An 8406-nucleotide genomic window follows, 5' to 3' on the forward strand; every position below is an offset into this window, starting at 1 on the left:
TCTCGAGTGATCGTGAGACGGTAATATCATATAAGTCTTCAAACCTAGAGATATGACTTGTTGCCTATGAGTTGGTTATACATTGATTGTACGTAAACGCATTGGTAACTCGATGTTATAAAACGTGCCTTTGTGTATGATTCAACAAGTAGTAGAACAAGCATATGAGTCAAAGTTTATCTGTTCCTTCTTGGATTAGAAATGATATTTGAGCCCCTCGATGATTTTGTGTTGACCCATGTACCGGGCCCGGTTAGAACTAAGATTGATCTGTTCAATTAAGTTCTATGTCAAACAAATCGGAAATCGAGAAACAAACTGTTGGAAAATAAGTAAGACATTGTTCCATGTATTTGTCTGGCTGATATCTAGAACAGAGGATTATATGATCACTTATCTTAAATGGAGTATCATCGTCATCTCAGTTCCGCAAGACCTTGAAAGAGTTATGATTGTTGATCGGTTCCTAAAGTTATTCTTGCAGATATAGTTATTAGACTTATCCAAGTGGGAGACTGTTAGATTAGGTGTCTAAGTTCATAACTATTCTGGAATGTACTTGACCCGATTAGCATGGTCCATTTAGGTTGCATGGCATCATGCATTTAGATAGACCAAAATGAGAGAAATAACACTTAAGGTTTATTAATATATTATAAGTTCTAATATATTAATAATATTATTTAATTATTATTTATCAAGAATTAATTTGGAATTAATTAAGTGATCAAAAGAAGATTAATTAAATATATGGGTTGATTGTGTAAATCACCCATACTTGTATAGTGGGCTAATGCTCCATGGATTATCAATTTGGGCTAAAACCCATAGGATGCTCCATGGGTGCTCCATGGTGTCTTTGGACCCATGGATCATGGAAATGAAGAACCATGTCAAGTTAGGGTTTACATGGTGTAACCCTACTTATGACACATTATAAAAGGAATATGTGAGCAACCAAAATCGGCACTAGTGTGTGAACAAGAGGGCATAGCCGATTTTAGAAGTGTTGTATTTCTCTCAAGGTTATTCCAAGTGTATTTGGTGTTGTGTGTGACATTTGAGGCATCACACTTGAGGTGCTAGGCTCACAAGGTTTTCAAGGAATCCAAGCATCTAAAAGGTATGTCTTTCTTACTAACTTTTATGTTTAAAAGTTCACCATGTATGCTAGATAGGTTATGAACCTTGGAAAATCAATTTTGCATGTATCATAGATAAAACATAGATCCAAGGTTTCTAGGGTTGCATGTACACCATAGGAGTGTTAGAATGCTCAAAACCCATCAATAATGCCCCTCCTGGCCACATTTGCGACACCCAAAAAAAGATCGAAAAGAACCCTCATGAACCTTGTCGCACTTGCCACAAGTGTGACCCCTCTAACCCCTATATTTCCCATCAGTGGCCTTGAACCGCTTCATCGCAGGCTGCGTCTGCACCAGAGCTTGCCTCCTCTCCCTAGCCTGGAGCTCCATCTCAATCTCCCACCTCCTCAGGGCGTCCTAGATCTCCACAAGTATACCATAACGCTGAGTGGACACAAACTGGAGGATCTCTGTCTTGAGCATGCTCAAGTACCAGGTCATCTGAGCTTGCTCGGAAGCAGCAAACTCAGTACAAAACAGAGCTCTCTCGGTAAACATCTTGTTGATATCAATCACCGACTCAGTTATGACATCCCGAAATTTAGGTCTAATCATGTAGACAATCAATTTACCGCGAACCACAATGTGGTAGGACCTACGACGTAGTACCTCAATGATTTTAAGTACAAATAAGATCATGTTACTCATAAGCGCCTTTGGGATACCTCAAAACGCTAGAAAAATTGACTATCGTCATCAAACAGAAAACAGTTTAAAATTCGATGAGATATGATGCCCTAAAAATCATTTTTTTGCATTTGACCTACATGGGGTCTATAGATTATAAAAGTGGATAGAACATGTTCTCAGGATTCCTTGGATATAAAGAACATCCAAAAGGGAGAACGTATGAGAAAGTTATGCATATTTTAAGTTTTTAAACAGGTATATACCTGATTTTACTCGGTAAGGTAGCTACACAACTCGTAAATTAATTTTGAGCACGTTTCTGAACTCAGGTTTCAGGCTAATATTTGATTTTACTATTCTGGTATTATTATCCCGAACCGAAATCAGATACGTGAAAATTGGCAAACCGGAACCCGGTTGATGCGAAACTTCGAACGTTGTTTCATGGAGATCCGTAAATCGGATTTGAATTCCGTTTGAATATTTGAAATCACCACGACCGTGCCATTTTCCTGGCACTTTCAAAATAGTTTTACGGGTTCCGAAGCTAACTTCACGTAAATCGAGACAAATAAAAAAATAAATAAATAGATAAAAAAAAGTGTCAAGTCTTTTTATGAAAAGTCAACATCATGGATTTATGAGTTTTGTTTTCTTTCATCAGTTTCCCCCTACAAGACACAATGTATCCCTTTCTCTCTCTCTCTCTCTCTCTCTCTCTCTCTCTCTCTCTCTCTCTAACAAACTCTCTCTCCCTCTCGTTGTTAAAGTAATTCAAAGTTCTAGTCATATTTTGGTTTATGCATGTTTTTATTTGATTCCTTAGCTATTAGTAGAATTGAATAAGTCAAGGCCATGTGGGCTAGTATTCCCTGGTTTTTAGCTAGTCGTAGAATCAGTTGCTATTTTTATGCTAAGTTTTTGTTTTTAATAGCTAGGCAATGTACGAGGTCTTTGTATCCCTATTTTTCCTTTCCAATTTATGAATAAGAAAAGTGCAGTTTTTTCCACTATGATATTCACTTTTCTTTCCCATGTTCTTTATTTTTGTGTAAAGTCTCTATCTCCTCTGTAAAAGGCCAACATTTGGTATCAGAGCACAACCTGATGCATGCTAAAATATCAATCTCGTGAAGAGATGACAGGAAACAACAACAATGGCGAGAAAGAAAGGCAAATCACACTTCACTACCCAATATTATACGAAAATAATTACGTTGCATGGGCAATCAAGATGCGGGTGTTCATGTAAGCTGAAGGTGTACAGGATGTTGTTGAGCCACGGACTGCAAACACGGTGGTTGAAGTAAAGAAACACAAGATAGCCTTGGCAGCCATCTATCATGGCATACCTGAAGATCTGTTGCTTTCACTGTCTAAGAAAAAACAGCTAAAGAAGCATGGGAAGCCTTCAATATTATGTTCATGGTAGCGGATAGAGTGAAGACAGCACGAAATTAGACCTTAAAAGCTGAGTTTAAGGCCTTGAGTATGAAGGAATCAGAGGCTGTGGAAAAGTTTGTTGTGGAGATAAGAAACATCGTGAGTATAATGCGTTCCTTGGGGGATACAGTAGAAGAATCTTATGTAGTGAAGAAACTACTAAGAGTTGTACCATCTAAATTCCTTCAGATTGCTTCCACTCTAAAGCAATTTGGTAATTTAGATTAGATGAAGGTTTAAGAAGTCATAGGAAGACTGAAAGCTCATGAAGAAAGGATGAAGGGATACAGTGATAATGAAGAAAGAAAACTTCTTTTGACCCACCAGGAATGGTCAAAAAGAAATAAAAAGAAAGAAAAAGACTCTAAATCCACTCACAAAGGAAATCGTGGTGGGTTTGGAGGCTCACGTGGAAGGAGTAGAGGTCGTAACAGAGGTCGAAACAATGGTGGTCGTGGTGGTTATGGCAGAGGCAGTTCACATCATCAAAAGGAAGACAAACGTGGCCAATAAAGTAATCAAGACAAGAGTGGTGTGCAGTGCTACAACTGTCAAGAGTGCCGTCGCTATGCTGCTGAATGCAACAATCCAAGGCTTGAGAGAAATCAAGTGAACAACTTGATTCAAGACCATATCGACAACGAACCAGCACTTTTTATATCATCCTTTGATGGAAGTGAAGAGATAGGTGAAGTCTTCCTTAATGAAGAGAACATAGGCCCACCATTGAAGACAATAGGAGATGTTGCAAGCCAGTCAAACGCCTGGTACCTTGATACAGGGGCCAACAACCACATGATTGGGGACAAGTGCAATTTAAGAGAGTTGGATAAAAAAAATCAACACTATGTGAAGTTTGGGAATGAGTCTAGAATAAAAATTGAAGGCAAGGGCACGATTGTCTTTCAATGCAAGAGTAGAGAGCATCGCAAACTTGAAGAGGTTTATTATATCGTAGACTTATGTAGCAACATAATAAGTCTGGGACAGCTAGCAGAAGGTGGAGATGAGATCAGAATAAAAGACACATTTTTATGGGTACATGATGTTGTAGGAAGGATGTTGATGAAGGTCCAGAGGTCTCCAAATCGTTTGTTCAAGATTGAGTTGGAAGAACTAAGGTCAACATGCTTGATTGTTGAAATTAGTGAACCAACGTGGATTTGGCATGCAAGGATGGGCCACCTTAATTTTTCTTCACTGAAAATCATGTAAGACAAGAATTTGGTTGAAAGAATGCCAAAGATAGTCATCCCAACACATCCCTGTGAAGGTGTTTTAGTAGGGAAGCAATCAAGAAACCCATACCCTTCACACACAAACCATACATGGTGACCTATGTGAACCAGTTTCACCTCCTACACCTGCTAGTAACAGGTACTTCATGTTACTTGTTGATGATTACAGTAGAGTGATGTGGATGTATCTCCTGAGAACAAAAGATGAAGCTTTCCAAGTCTTTAAGAACTTTAGGGAAAAGTAGAAATTGAAATAGGTGAGAAGGTGAAAGTTCTGAGAATAGATCGTGGTGGTGAATTCCTTTCAAACCAATTCACCTCATATTGCAGAAAAATAGGTTTGACACGTTATTATACCTCTCTATACTCCCCACAATAGAATGGAGTTGTGGAGAGACGGAACTGGACGATTGTGGAGATGGTAAGAAGCTGCTTCAAGTTGATGAATGTGCCTGATATATTATGGCGTGAAGCTGTGAACCATGTTGTGTATTTGCTAAGCAGGGTCAACACCAAAGCTTTGAAAGAAACTACACCATATGAGATGTGGATAGGGAGGAAACCATAGGTAGGACATCTCAGGGTATTTGGGTGTGTCGCACATATGCTAATTGAAAAGAGTCATCTGAAGAAATTAGATGAAAAAAGTAAAAAGGTTGTACATCTTGGTGTTGAGAAAGGCACAAAGGCATATTGTCTATTGGATCCTGACACATGTGCGATGTATGTGAGAAGAAACGTGGTATTTGAAGATACTAAGGTTTGGGCATGGAAAAGACGACAAGAATCAAAAGGATGTCAGGGATGAGCTTCACTGTCGAGGGGTTGGACCTCGACGAAGTCAATGGTGTTGAAATTGGATCTACTCCTTGCACTCCAGATGATCACGAACACCATATACCCCAAATTGATATGGACTGTTACGAAGGTGGGTCTCAACCAACTAACCCATTAGTGGACCCACATCTGAGCCCACTCAACAATTCATTAAGTCCAACGTCTACACAAGAGTCATCGATCACACCTAATCGATCAGCTTCACAAGCGGACTCCCCAAGCACCACCTCAAGCTCCACAGGCGGTGGTACCCCAAAAAGATATCGAATACTCACGGATCTGTATGAGAACAACGTTCGGCTGATGATTATTCACGATGATGAAGAACTAGTTTCATACGTTGAAGCAAGCAAGAGAAGCGAGTGGGTACAAGCGATGAATGCAGAATTGACCTCAATTGAAAACAACAAAACTTGGAGTCTGGTTGAACATCCAAAAGGATGAAAGTCAATTTGTCTGAAGTGGGTGTTCAAGGTGAAACGAGACCCAAGTGGGAAGATTTTGAAGCATAAAGTTAGAATCGTGGCAAAAAGGTATGTTCATAAATAGGGGATTGACTATGACGAAGTCTTTGCATCGGTGGCAAGAATTGAAACGTGTTATCCTACCCCTTGCAGGTTCTAATGGATGGTGTGTACACCATCTTGACATGAAATCAACTTTTCTGAATAGAAAGTTGGAGCAAGAAGTGTATGTAACATAACCTGAAGGATTTGAGAAAGTTGGGGAAAGTGAAAAGGTGTACAAGTTATTAAAAGCCCTCTACGGGCTGAAACAAGCACCCAGGGCTTGGAAAGCCTGTTTAGACAAGTACCTGAAAAGTTTGGGTTTCTCAAGATGTCTTCAAGAATATTCAATGTATAGCAGAAAGAAAGAAGGCAACACTCTGATTGTTGGGGTATATGTTGATGACCTCTTGGTGACGGGAAGAAACAATGATGATGTGGAAGGTTTTAAACTGGAGATGAATGCAAAGTTTGAGATGAGTGACCTTGGATTACTAACTTACTATCTGGGAATTGAAGTAAGTCAATCTGAAGCTGGTATCACGTTAAAACAAGAAGGATATGCCAAGACTGTCCTAACCAAGACCCGTATGCTGGAGTGTAATCACACTAAAAGTCCAATGGAACACAAGTTGAAGTTGAAAAAGGTGAAGATGAGGAGCTTGTAAACCCCACTTAATACAAAAGCATAGTGGGAGGCCTCAGGTACCTAACACACACTCGCCTAGACATATCTTTTGCAGTTGGTGTAGTCAGTCGTTTCATGGAAAAACCAACTATTAAACATCTACAAGCAGTGAAGTGTATACTAAGATATGTGAAGGGCACTCTAGATTATGGCATAGACTACAACAAAGGAGAAAGAAAAGTCACTATCAATGGATACTCTGATAGTGACATGGGCAATGATGAGATCCATAGAATAAGCACATATGGGATGACGTTTTATGTGAATGGCAATCTGGTTACTTGGGCATCACAAAAACAACGAGTCGTAGCATTATCTTCTTGTGAGGCGGAATTCATAGCAGCCACTATGGCAGTTTGTCAAGGTATTTGGTTACGCCGCCTCCTCACTACCTTAACTGGTTAAGACATACCACCTGCAATCTAGTATGTTGATAACCAATCAGCCCTTAACCTCATGAGGAACCCGGTGTTTCATGGATAAAGTAACCACATCGACATAAGGTTTCACTTCATTAGAGAATATGTAGAAAATGGTAAGATAAGAGTGAAGCATGTATGCAAGAAGAACCAAAAGGCTAACATTCTCACCAAAGCAATGGCAAAAGTGAAACATGAGGACATGCGGAGCTTGATTGGAGTGAAGCAGGTAGTAAGCTCTGAATTAAGGGGGAAAGTGTTAAAGTAATTCAGAGTTCTGGTCATATTTTGGTTTATGCACGTTTTTATTTGATGCGTTAGCTATTAGTAGAATTGAATAAGTCAAGGTCATGTGAGTTAGTGTTCTCGAATTTTTTTACCTGCCCATTGTCTTTTTATAAAATATTTACCAATTCATTGTAGTTTTAAAAATAATTACCAAAAGATATTTCCTTGGTTTTCCTCTTTAATCTATTAGGAATTTAGTATACTTCAACGCCATTATCTTGTCTATTAACGAGGGAGGTTTTAATTACTTTAGAAAATACATTTCATACAATATAATACAAGATACTGAAGTTTTTAATTTTTAACAGTCAGAAATTGTATTCCATAAAATTACGTTACCACAAAATTTTGACATATTCAACCGTCTAAATATTTAAATCATCATGTATCATAACTTTTAGAGTAATTGAAGATATTTTTCACAGTTTAGTCAAGAATCATCATAATTTAGTTACTGATTATCATAAATTTTGACATAATTTAATTACTGATGTGTGTCTGATTTTTTGACCGACTTAGACCGTCTAGACCGGTCATGACCGCCTAGGACCACCTTAGACCGCCCACGACCGACTCCGATTAACCGACTAGCATTAATCGTAGGCTGATTTTTACAACACTGGTTTTTACATAATCAAATATCCTTAACATACATAAATCAAGTAAATGTAATCTAAAATACACAAACTTGAACACTGAATATATATATATATATATATATATATATATATATATATATATATATATATATATATATATATATATATATATATATTAAAAGTAGAATACCTTAAAATTGAGCAAATCCTACTCGATGGAACATCGTTATGGTTTAGTGGGCCTTTTTCCATAAGTGCATTTCTTTTGATTATGAATAGTTTGCCTACAAATTCTATAAGGATTTGTTTTCCCCATCAATGTTGATTCCATTATTTAGCCTTGGCAAGCGAGGACAGCATTTTTCCTTTGTTTAACTATAAACCATGTCAGAATGCTATTTTATATGAATTATAGACTATCCTTTCTAATAAATGAAGGTTTTTTTTTTTGTCACTTGTCACATTTTCATTCAATTTGTCAAATGTCATTTTGTGGTTATTTTGAATTAATTTTTTTTTCATATATCATTTTATTAGTTTTCTATTTTATTAAATTTCACGTAATATTTTAATATAATAATTGCAATAAATGGATATTAATTTCATTAAG

The sequence above is a fragment of the Lactuca virosa genome, chromosome 5 (assembly GCF_052849685.1).
Source record: "Lactuca virosa cultivar CGN04683 chromosome 5, Lactuca_virosa_CGN04683_v6, whole genome shotgun sequence".
Taxonomy (NCBI): domain Eukaryota; kingdom Viridiplantae; phylum Streptophyta; class Magnoliopsida; order Asterales; family Asteraceae; genus Lactuca; species Lactuca virosa.